Source organism: Hemitrygon akajei, chromosome 21 (assembly GCF_048418815.1).
Source record: "Hemitrygon akajei chromosome 21, sHemAka1.3, whole genome shotgun sequence".
NCBI classification, from domain to species: Eukaryota; Metazoa; Chordata; class Chondrichthyes; order Myliobatiformes; family Dasyatidae; genus Hemitrygon; species Hemitrygon akajei.
Genome location: NC_133144.1, coordinates 20,476,493 through 20,488,608, shown reverse-complemented (window position 1 = coordinate 20,488,608; position 12,116 = coordinate 20,476,493).

Genomic DNA, 12,116 nt, shown 5'->3' with positions numbered 1-12,116 from the left:
CACCCCCCCATTCGTAGAAGATGCCCAGGCCAGCTTCCCCGTAATACCCCAACCACCACAGACTAAGATGAACTCTTGACCTCATCATGGCCCTTGCTCCTATTGTCTACCTGACAGTACCTTCACTGTAACCGTAACAATATATAGTATTCTGCGTTCTGCTATTGCGTTTCTATTGTACTACTCTGATGTACGTATGATATGAAATTATCTGTATGGATCACAAGCAAAGCAGAGGTTTTCATTATATCACAGTAGTGTAGTGATTCGCACAATGCCATTACAGCTCGGGGTGTCAGAGTTCAGAGTTCACTGTAAGGGTGGGATTCCCTGTAAGTCCTCCCTGTGGAATGAATGGGCTTTCCCTGATGCTCCAGTTTCCACCCACAGTCTAAGGACATACTGGATAGGTTACTTGGACATTATAAATTGTCCTGTATTGGGTTGGGGTTAAATCAGGCTGATCGGGGTTGCTGGGTGGTTTGGCTTGAAGAGCCAAGAGGACTATTCCACATTGTATCTCTAAATATGTGACAATAATCACAAAGTCCTCTACTGGTCGTGTAAGCCGTGAACATCAACTGAGTTCATGCCAAGAGATTTCCATGCATCCCTGGAAGAGGCAGCACAGGTAGATAAGCTGGTGAGCAAGGCATGTGGGATGCTCGCCTTCATTGATGGTGTGCAGCCATTTGCTCCTACAAAGGGGAAACATAACATCAGGAATAGCTGCGACGCTTCGCTCCCAGATGAGCTCGATGCCTTTTATGCGGGTTTTGAAAGGGAGAGTAGACCTACACCCGTGCATATCCCCGTGATCTCTGTCTTGGAGGCTGACGTCAGAACACCTTTCAAGAGGATGAATCCTCGCTCGGTGTAGGCCCTGACGCCAGGTAGAGCATGGAAAATCTGTGCCAACCGACTGGCAGGGGTGTTCAAGGCCATCTTCAGTCTCAATGCTGCAGTCGGAGCTCCCACCTGCTTCAAAAGGGCAACAGTGCCCAAGAAGAGCAGGGTGAGCTGCCCCTGCAACCATTGTCCAGTGGCACTCACATCGTCTGTGATGAAATGTTCTGAGAGGTTGGCTATAGCCAGAATCAACTCCTGCCTGAGAAGGGACCTGGACCCTCAGTGCCTTGAATTCCATTTTCTGAAGACTACAATCAGCTCCTTTGGTCTTACTGATGTTGGGTGCAAGGTTCTTGTTGCAACCTCACTCAACCAGCTGTCCTGTCTCACACTAGCATGCCTCTAGGTCACCATCTGATAGTCTGCCGACAGTAGTTGTAGCATCAGCAAATTTATGGATGGTGTTTGAGCTGTGTCTAGCCACTCAGTCATGGGTGTAGAGAGGGTAGAGCAGAGGGCAAAGCTCGCATCCCCGAGGTGTGTTAGTGTTGATGGTTGGTGGAAAGGAGATGTTATTTCTGGTCCACACTGACTGTGGTCTCCAGGTGAGGAAGTCAAGGAGGCCCGGGTTTCAGAGCTTGTTGATTAGAACTGAGGGTATGATTATGTTGCACACTGAGCTGTAATCTATGAACAGCAGCCTGACGTAGGTGATCCAAGGCCAAGTGGAGAGCCAGTGAGATTGCATCTGCTGTAGACTTATTGTAAGACCACAAGGGACAGTAGCAGAATTAGACCATTCAGCCCATCGAGTCTACTCCACCATTCCATCATGGATCCCACTCAACCCCATACACTTGCCTTCTCGTCACATCCTTTGATGTCCTGGTCGATCAGGAAGTGATCAACTTCCACCTTAAATATACACATGGACTTGGCCTCCACTGCAGTCTGTGGCAGAGTTTTCCACAGATTTACTACTCCCTGGCTAAAAAAATTCCTCTTTACTTCTGTTCTAAAAGGTCACCCCTCACTTTTGAGTCTGTGCCCTCTAGTTCTGAATATCCTCACAAGAGGAAACATCCTCTCCACATCCACCATGTCTAGTCCTTTCAACACTCAGTAAGTTTCAATGAGATCCCCATGCATTCTTCTAAATTCCAGTGAGTACAGCCCCAAAGCTGCCAAACGCTCCTCATATGTTAATCCCTTCATTCCTGGAATCATCCTCGTGAACCTCCTCTGGATTCTCTCCAATGACAACACAACCTTTCTGAGATATGGGGACCAAAACTGTTGACAATACTCCAAGTGCAGCCTGACCAGTGTCACATAAAGGCTCAACATTATTTCCTTGCTTTTATATTCTATTTCCCTTAAACAAATGCCATCATTGCATTTGCCTTCTTTGAAACCTATGAATTAACCTTCTGGGAGTCTTACACGAGGATTCTTAAGGCCCTCTGCACATCTGATGTTTGAACCTTCTCCCCATTTAGATAATAGTCTGCTCTATTGTTCCTTTTACCAAAATGCATTATCATGCATTTCCCAACACTGTATTTCATTTGCCACTTTTTTGCCCATTCTTCCAATTTGTCTAAGCCCTGCTACAATCGCATTGCTTCCTCAGCACTACCTACCCCTCCCCCTATCTTCATATCATCCGCAAACTTTGCCACACAGCCATCAATTCCATTACCTAAATTCCATGTGTAAAGCAGCGGTCCCAATACTGACTTCTGAGGAACACCACTAGTCACCAGCAGCCAACTGGAAAAGGCCCCCTTTATTCCCACTTGCTGTCTCCTGCCTGTCAGCCATTCCTCTATCCATGCCAGTATCTTTCCTGTAACACCATAGGATTTTATCTTCTTAAGAAGCCTCATGTGTGGCACCATATCAAATGCCTTCTGAAAATCCAAGTAAATAACATCCACTGTCTTTCCTTTGCCCACCCAGCTTGTTACTTCCTCGAAGAACTCTAATAGATTTGTCAGGGAAGATTTCCCTTTACCGAAACCATGCTGACTTTGACTTATTTTATCATTAGTCTCCAAGCATCTCGAAACCTCATCCCGAATAATAGACTCCTACACTTTCCCAACCACTGAGGTTAGGCTAACTGGCCTATATTGTAGTGGTAGGAAAACTGCAACAGCTCCAGGTCCCTGCTTAGGCAGGAGTTGATTCTAGCCATGACCAACCTCTCAAAACATTTAATCACAGTAGAACTGCTGCTGCTGTTAACAAAGCCAGTGGTAGTAAACCTGATTCTGATGTGAGTGCCACTGGACAATGGTAACAGGGGCGGCTCACCCTGCTCTTCTTGGGCACTGTTGCCCTTTTGAAGCAGGTGGGAGCCTCCGACTACAGCAGTGAGAGACTGAAGATGGCCTTGAACACCCCTGCCAGTCGGTTGGCACAGGTTTTCAGTGCCTTACCTGGCATCAGGGCCTACACCGAGCAAGGATTCATCCTCTTGAAAGGTGTTCTGACGTCAGCCTCCAAGACTGAGATCACGGGGATATGCACGGGCGAAGCTCTACTCTCCCTTTCAAATCCTGCATAAAAGGCATCAAGCTCATCTGGAAGCGAAGCATCGCAGCTATTCCTGAAGTTATGTTTCCCCTTTGTAGGAGCAAATGGCCTGCAAACCACAGTCGATGAAGGCGAGCATCCCACATGATTTCCTTGCCATCTTATCTACCTGTGCTGCCTCTTCCAGGGATGCATGGAAATCTCATGGCATGAACTCAGTTGATGTCCACGGCTAACACGACCAGTAGAGGACTTTGTGATTATTGTCACATATTTAGAGGTACAATGCTGAATAGTCCTTTTGGCTCTTCAAGCCAAACCGCTCAGCAGCCCCGATCAGCCTGATTTAACCCCAATCCAATACAGGACAATTTACAATGTCCAAGTAACCTATCCAGTATGTCCTTAGACTGTGGGTGGAAATCAGAGCTTCCAGGGAAAACCCATTCATTCCACAGGGAGGACATACTGTACAGAGAATCATTACAGAGGATGCCAGGATTGAATTCTGAGTTCTGACACCTCAAGGTGTAATGGCATTGCAGTTTTTCATTGATTCTACTGCATTTCTTAGTTCTACTATGAATACCTACAAGTAAATGAATGTCAGGCTAGAATATCGTGATATATACAGTACGTACTTTGATTATAAACTTACTTTGACCTTGAAAGAAGGAAGTGGGCTTGCTCATGTTATAAAAGTCTCTCCTCACAACTGATGATGTTGTAAAGTGTAATGATGAGTTTTAATGGACAGTTTTCCTTTCAAATGAAAGTTACAGTAGAAAGTTTACGAAAAATACACAAATAAGTAAAATGTTGTAGTTGCACAGGTGAAATACTTTAATATATTATGGTTATGGTTTCTTTGCATTCATCATATGGAAGAAACAAATACGTAGAGATAAAAAAAGTTGTTGATACTATATCTCATTCACCTTTCACCCCTGTGCCGGTTGAACCTCAACTATAGATACAAATGGCAGATGTAATATTTATGCCCTCCAGATATAAATATCATAATTGTAGTAACAAGTATTTGTATTCATGTAATGCTTTAAACATGAAGACATGTCCCAAAACACTTAGCTATGTGAAAAGATATTAGGATAAGTGATATGTTTTAGGGAGCGCCCTACAGTAGGAAAGGTTTGGGAGAGGAATTCCGGGGGAAAAGTATTGATACTACTTTTACAGCCTGCAGCTCTCTAAGAACTCTAATTATGGTTTCTTCTACATTGTAGAAGAAGGTTCTAATAAGAGTTCTCAGAGAGTTGTGTGGCTTGAAGAGGGTGCAGCAGTAGAAGAGGTTCCCTCGAGCAGCAGATAATATTAATGATTATGATGTTAATTGGGGTGATAAATCCTGCTGCAGGATCTTTTATATCCACATGACAAGGTAGCAGATCGAGATTGAACTAAGATCCCACCTAAAGCACGGCACCTCAACACTGTAGCACTCTCTTGAAGCTGCGCTAGAACAACAGCCTGAGTACTCTGTTCTTGAAACTGGCACAGGGATATAGGCTAATGTCCGAATTAAAAAGTTAGTGGCTGCTTGTGTTTTGCTAACTTTGGCAGGATTTAGATCAGGGGTTCCCAACCAGGGGTCCATGGACCACTCGCTTAATGGTATTGATCTATGGCATAAAAAAGGTTGGGAACCTCTGATTAGATGATAACAGATGGAAATTTAGCCACAATCTTGCTGAATAGTGGTGCAGACTTGCAGCGTCTATCTGTCTTGCTTGTGACCCTACTGTGTTTCTGTGACACACAACACATTCATTGACATCTTGTAAATTGAGTGGGTGGATAGATAGATAGATAGATAGATACTTTATTCATCCCCATGGGGAAATTCAACATTTTTTTCCAATGTCCCATACACTTATTGTAGCAAAACTAATTACATACAATACTTAACTCAGTAAAAATATGATATGCATCTAAAATCACCCTCTCAAAAAGCATTAATAATAGCTTTTTAAAAGTTCTTAAGTAGTTTACTTAAATACATTGAGTCCTAACCCCGGCACTTTAACATATCTTACTCCTGGCGGTTGAATTGTAAAGCCGAATGGCATTGGGGAGTATTGATCTCTTCATCCTGTCTGAGGAGCATTGCATCGATAACAACCTGTCGCTGAAACTGCTTCTCTGTCTCTGGATGGTGCTATGTAGAGGATGTTCAGGGTTTTCCATAATTGACCGTAGCCTACTCAGCGCCCTTCGCTCAGCTACCGATGTTATACTCTCCAGTACTTTGCCCACGACAGAGCCCGCCTTCCTTACCAGCTTATTAAGACGTGAGGTGTCCCTCTTCTTAATGCTGCCTCCCCAACACGCCACCACAAAGAAGAGGGTGCTCTCCACAACTGACCTATAGAACATCTTCAGCATCTCACTACAAACATTGAATGACGCCAACCTTCTAAGGAAGTACAGTCGACTCTGTGCCTTCCTGCACAAGGCATCTGTGTTGGCAGTCCAGTCTAGCTTCTCGTCTAACTGTACTCCCAGATACTTGTAGGTCTTAACCTGCTCCACACATTCTCCATTAATGATCACTGGCTCCATATGAGGCCTAGATCTCCTAAAGTCCACCACCATCTCCTTGGTCTTGGTGATATTGAGACGCAGGTAGTTTGAGTTGCACCATATCACAAAGACCTGTATCAGTTTCCTATACTCTTCCTCCTGTCCATTCCTGACACACCTCACTATGGCCGTGTCATCAGCAAACTTCTGCACATGGCAGGACTCCGAGTTATATTGGAAGTCTGATGTGTACAGGGTGAACAGGACCAGAGAGAGCACGGTCCCCTGCGGCGCCCCTGTGCTGCTGACCACCGTGTCAGACCTACAGTCTCCCAACTGCACATACTGAGGTCTATCTGTCAAGTAGTCCACTATCCAATCCACCATGTGAGAGTCTACTCCCATCTCCGTTAGTTTGTGCCTTAAGATCTTGGGCTGGATGGTGTTAAAGGCACTAGAGAAGTCCAGGAATGTAATCCTCACAGCACCACTGACCCCATCCAGGTGAGAGAGGGATTTGTGCAGCAAATACGTGAACTCAGAGGTAGTGCACTATGACAGTGATCATCAGTAGGAAAACGTGGTGGAAAAGAAAATCCTGGAATAACTTAAGGAATGTGCAGAAGACGTGATTTGGAGGGAAACCTGCACATTTGTCTGGATGGTAGAGCAAAAGTGAATGGAAGATAGAAAGACAGATTTGTTTATTAGACTAAAGCTCTTCAACTGGAACTGCAAGCCACTGACCATAACATTACAATCCCCTTATTGTCTTGCTTTGGCTCTTCTCTCTAACCTTCTCCAGTCCCGGACTTCCATCACCTCTGTCCTCCTCCAACTGTTGCCTCATATCCATCCTTCACTCTGTTTGCCTCACCATGCTGGATGTACCTTCGATCTTTCAGACTTCCAACTTTTGAATTCTCTCCCTAGATCTCTCCACTGTTGTTTCATTGTTAAAGCCCAGTCCGTCATAAGAAAAGTCCTCCCCACCAATAAGCACACCTAAAAGGAGCAAAGCTAGAAGAAAGCAGCATCCATCATCAAGGACCTCACCATGCTCTCTTCTCGCTGCTACCATTGGGAAGGAAGTACAGGAGTTCCACACCACCAGGTTCCTACTTACTTATCGCCTGTTTCACCACTGGTGTTTAGGGCAGCAATAAAGGTCCTCCACCTCTGTCTGTCCATACTGTCACATACAGATAAAGAAGGATTCTTCATTGCTGTTTCTGTAACAATTTTTTTTTGACCAGAGGGGATTGTTAGCCCCGAGCTGAACGGCCGGTTCTGGAGGACCAGTGGACCACTCTTAGTCTGACCTCTACCCTTTGCCCTGTTTGGCATGGGTGACCCTACCAAGGGTCAAAACACAAGGCCCTCACTCCAGCCAACATAGCTCTCCAGGTTAATGAGGCACGCAAGCCTCTAAATCCTCCAACAAGGTTGTGGTCCTCCTAGAGGACCATCAGTTTCAGAAACAGTCATTACCCTTCAACCATAATGTAAGAGCCATGTATCTATTTTCTGTATTGTATTTTGTGGTATGTTTATTTGAGGTAATCTATCACTTCGATTGGGGTGTGGTAGAAGCAAATGACTATAGTTAAGTATTTATACTTGGTCTTAGTTTAGTTTAGTCTAGTTGAGAGGGGTTGACCCACGGGGAGTGATATTTTTTTGTTGACCACTTACTAGATCACTAACTTCATTATTTTGCTAATTGGAATGCTTAGTTACGCTGACTTCGCTAATTGGAACATTATTACACTGCTTATACGCCATTAGACCATTATATCATTAATTTAGTTTTGTTAGTTTGTCATCGCATCGCTAAAATATCATTCGTCTTTGCTAGTTTCTCAATAAAGGATCAAACGTGCCGTTCTCGATTTGGAAGCCGTCACACAGTGTCGATTACTCTGGTTCAGTCTCTCAGCAGTTTTGGTTTGTATTCAAGTAACTGCTACACTTAAGGCTCCTGCACCTGCATGGATAACTTCATTCACCTAAACTCTGAACTGATTTCACAATCTATGTTTATTGCAATTTATTGCATTGCATTGATTACTTTGCACATTGGTTGTTTGTTGGTCTTTGTGAGTAGTTTTTCACTGATTCCGTTGTATTTCTTTGTTCTACTGTGAATGTCTACAAAAACCTGAATCTCTGAACTTCATCGCAAAATTCTGCTGAGCTGCAGTGTCCAGAAGCACAATGCGTCCGGCACTAGGACACAGAGGAGATTTTCAGCTCTTGTTGCCCGAGGTAGGATCCAGCCGATCCATTGGCCATATCTGTAGATGTGCTGGTTTCTATGGCGCCAGTTTTTTTTTCCCTCTGCAATGGTTTCTAGTCTTTGAAAGCATTTCTCAGTTCTTGAACATAGCTATAGCAACCAAGGACCTCCCAGGGATTTCAAGCAATCATGGAATTGACACGAGACCCAAGCGTGTTACTTAAACAGTTATATTCACTGGACTCTTATCGTTTTTCATAAGACCATTTGCTGGTCTGCATTCATTGTCTGTACAATGGGCCTTCCCCTTGGGCCGTGCAAGCTGCTGGCCGTAAGATCTGGATTCATACACTACTGTGCAAAAGTCTCAGGCACATATGCACAGTACTCAGGAATTTTGCACAGTAGTGTATTTGTCAATGTGGAGTGGAGAGCGAGTTTGTAAATCTGGCGGGGGCAAAGGATATTGGGAATGGCGAGGGCAGAGTGCCATGGGAGGGGTGTGGGACTGGTGGCGGAGAAGGAGTGCCAGGGGCTGAGGGCGGCATGGTTGTAGACACACCCGGCCCTGAGACACCAGGCAAGGTCATTTAGTTCCAAACAACTGGTTTATTGACCATTACAGATTCCCTCTCTGGTGCTTCCTGCTCCATTCCCCTTTTCCCAACCATGATTCCCGTCTCCCAGCCTCCTTCCCTCTCTCAGTTCACAATAGAGACCCATATCAGAATCAGGTTTATCATCACTCAAATCTGTCATGAAATTTTTTTGTGTGGCAGCAGTACAGTGCAATACATAAAATTAGTATAGTACTGTGCAAAAGTCTAGGGCATCCTAGCTATATATATATATATATATATATATATATATGTGTGTGTGTGTGCCTAAGACTTTTGCTCAGTTCTGTATATGGTCAAAAAGTGTTTTATAATAGATTTTTTTAGGTGTAGCCACTGTTATATGACAGTTGTTTTAGAACAAAGCAGCAGTTTAGTAACAGATCATTAATATTATTAACTGACAAGCAAATATTATTCAAGTATAACTTCCATGCTTTTGTAGAGTAATGCCATTGGAGCTCCTAAGCCTAACTGAAAGGGAAGACAGAGTAACTGTACAACACGGGGTGCTAGCCTTGGTTTTGTGCTGAAGTCTCTGGCCCTAACTCAGAAGAAAGAGTGATCCACTGAACTAAAGTAGCCTCTTATTTCCGGACAGGAGGGAGGGTTTGGAACCACTGCTCACCCTTGAGGAGCTGACAAGCCCCATCTGTTCTCCAGAAGCTTATAGGCTGTGTTACACTTAGCTCTGTGGGTCGGCAAGGGCCCAGACCTGTTGGCAGTGTACATCACTATGCTCCTGGCAGGGCAGCAGGTCAGGATCCAGGAGGATGAGATTTATCAACCTTATCCACAAGCAGAAAGGGGACAGGGTGGAAATCAGGGATTGGTGACCCATCTCACTGTTCGTCGTACGCTAGATCCTGCCCGGCATCATCGCCAATCAGATGTTCGTCGAGTCAGATGATCTACCCAGACCAAACCTTTGCCATACCCGGCAGGGAAAGTGAGAGGGACCCTCCCCATCAGCTCCTTCCTGCAGAGTCAGATCCTCACTTCCAAAGCACACTGTTATGGAGATGGCTGAAATGACAATGAGACAATTGCCTATCTCTTTGTATGCTGAGAGCTTGCAAAGAAGGTTTAGAAAAGGAAGAACGTGTCTTTGTTGAAGTTCATCCCAAGTACCTGCTTAACAGAAGATTCTCTAACCTAGGAGGTGTTTCCAGGTGTGCTGACTGGGTAAACATTGTGTGTTGGAAGATGATCAATTTGGTCAAAGATGAACTTAAGTCAGCCTGAAACTTGTTGGTTCATAAGTGAATGCTGCCTGCCTGGCTCATTCCAGTCTGCAGGAGTATGTGTCCAGTAACATACTTTTATTTTATTTAGAAATACAACGCAGGCTCGGCCCTTCTGACCCCTTCGAGCTGATCCACCCAGCAACCCCCAATTTAACCTTAGTCTAATCGTGGAACAATTTACAATGACCAATTAACTGACTAACTGCTACGTCTTTGGACTGTTGGAGGAAACCGGAGCACCTGTAGAAAACCCACGCATTCCATGGGGAGGACGTGCAGACTCCTTCCAGAGTACACTGGGATTGAACTCTGAACTCTGTTGCCCCAAACCATAAAACCGTCGTGCTAACTGCTAAGCTACCCCGTGGCTGAAGCTTGGTGCAGTCAGCACAGAGGCTGTGTGGGGAAGGGCTGAAATCTAAGGTCCTACTGACACTGGACACTGTGCAGCTGAATCCTGCGTAACATCCTCACAAACGTTTCAAGGAACAATTGTTCAAAAAAACTGTGAGGGGCATTGGTGCTTAGTACACAGAATATACATATTTAATGTGTTATGTGGTGGGCAACAATGAATATAGAATTGAGTCAGGTTTTATAAACAAATATAAAAACATTTATTAAACTCTGCTCAACAAAAGTGAAAAGTAAACAAACGACTAACTTAACCGGAAGTTAAGTGCTATACGGCAATTTCACAAACAGCCAAACTCTGGAATAGTTCTTAAAGTGGTAAATTCGACCACAGTGGTAAATTTGAAAGTCCAAGTGATTTATACAGTCAGTAAGGAGAGACTTCCCTGAAAACTGGTTTCTTCGAAGACGTGACGTTACTGCTGATCCCAGCCGAGCGATGCCTTGTCCAAAGGATTCACGACAAAGGAAATAAAATGGCTTAAAGGAACTGACCTTTTCTCTGCTGGAGGGTGAACACTGCACAAACCTTCCTGATCTTGCAGGGGTTATCTCAGATGCAGGTCACTATTCCTGAACGAAGATTCAATAAGGTTGATCTTTTACAAAACCGCCGAACGACACCAACTTTACTCAATTCTTCGGGTTCCCATACTTCGGCAAGGTCTTCACTCTCCAATACTAGACTGTAAAGGTAAATCAAAGGTACAACAAACAAAATTGGCAGTGATTAGGGAAACTGCCAGCAACAACCTTTGCACCTTAAAATAGAAAGTAAAATCCCACTTTAAAACAAAACTGCGTCATGAGACAAATCCACAGCAAAATGAACTAACTAACGAACTAACCGCGTGACAACAGGGTTATACACCTTATACACCTGTCGGAACATGCCATCACAGGACCTCACACCAGCGGGAAAATTACATCATGTGACCTCATACTGGTGGGAAAATTACATCACCCCACCATCACAAGACAATTACATCATGCTCACAAGATACTCAGTTACATCATGGTATAAGAAAGTCACAAACAGCTTTGTATTTTTGTATATGACTTTACTAAATAAAGCTTCTTTTGAAATTAAAAAAAGATCTTTCTGTTGTTGATGTTGAGTGTACAGTGTGTCCTCTCACACATTTCAGTGTAAGTATTAATTATAGTTTGAAGCATAATATCTAAGCACGTACAAATACATAGATTTGCATACTGCAGGTCTTGTACAAAGATTTGGATAACCTTCTGATACTCGTGGGTTGAACAGCTGTTAATTATGAAAATCAGCTCCACTCCTGCAGGAAGCTTGTTCAAGATCAAATACAATATTGTGGTGAGAAAAAATATGGGGTCAATGACACAGCCTTGGTCTTCCCTGAAAGTGGATGTGTTATAGACCAATTACCAATATCATGGCTTGCATACTATTGTTACGAACCCCGTAACTGGGTGTCTTACCAACAAAGATAGGAGTAGCCGTTGAAGTCTGATGATACTATTTTTAACAGTATTTATTAGTAAAAATACACAAAAATAATATCAATGCAAATATACAGATAATATACATCATCAATACTAAACCTAAAAGTGTGGGTATAATAATAATCAATAAGAAACAAGCTCTATCATTGTCCAGGGGATAATGAATTGTCCGATGGAAATATAAAG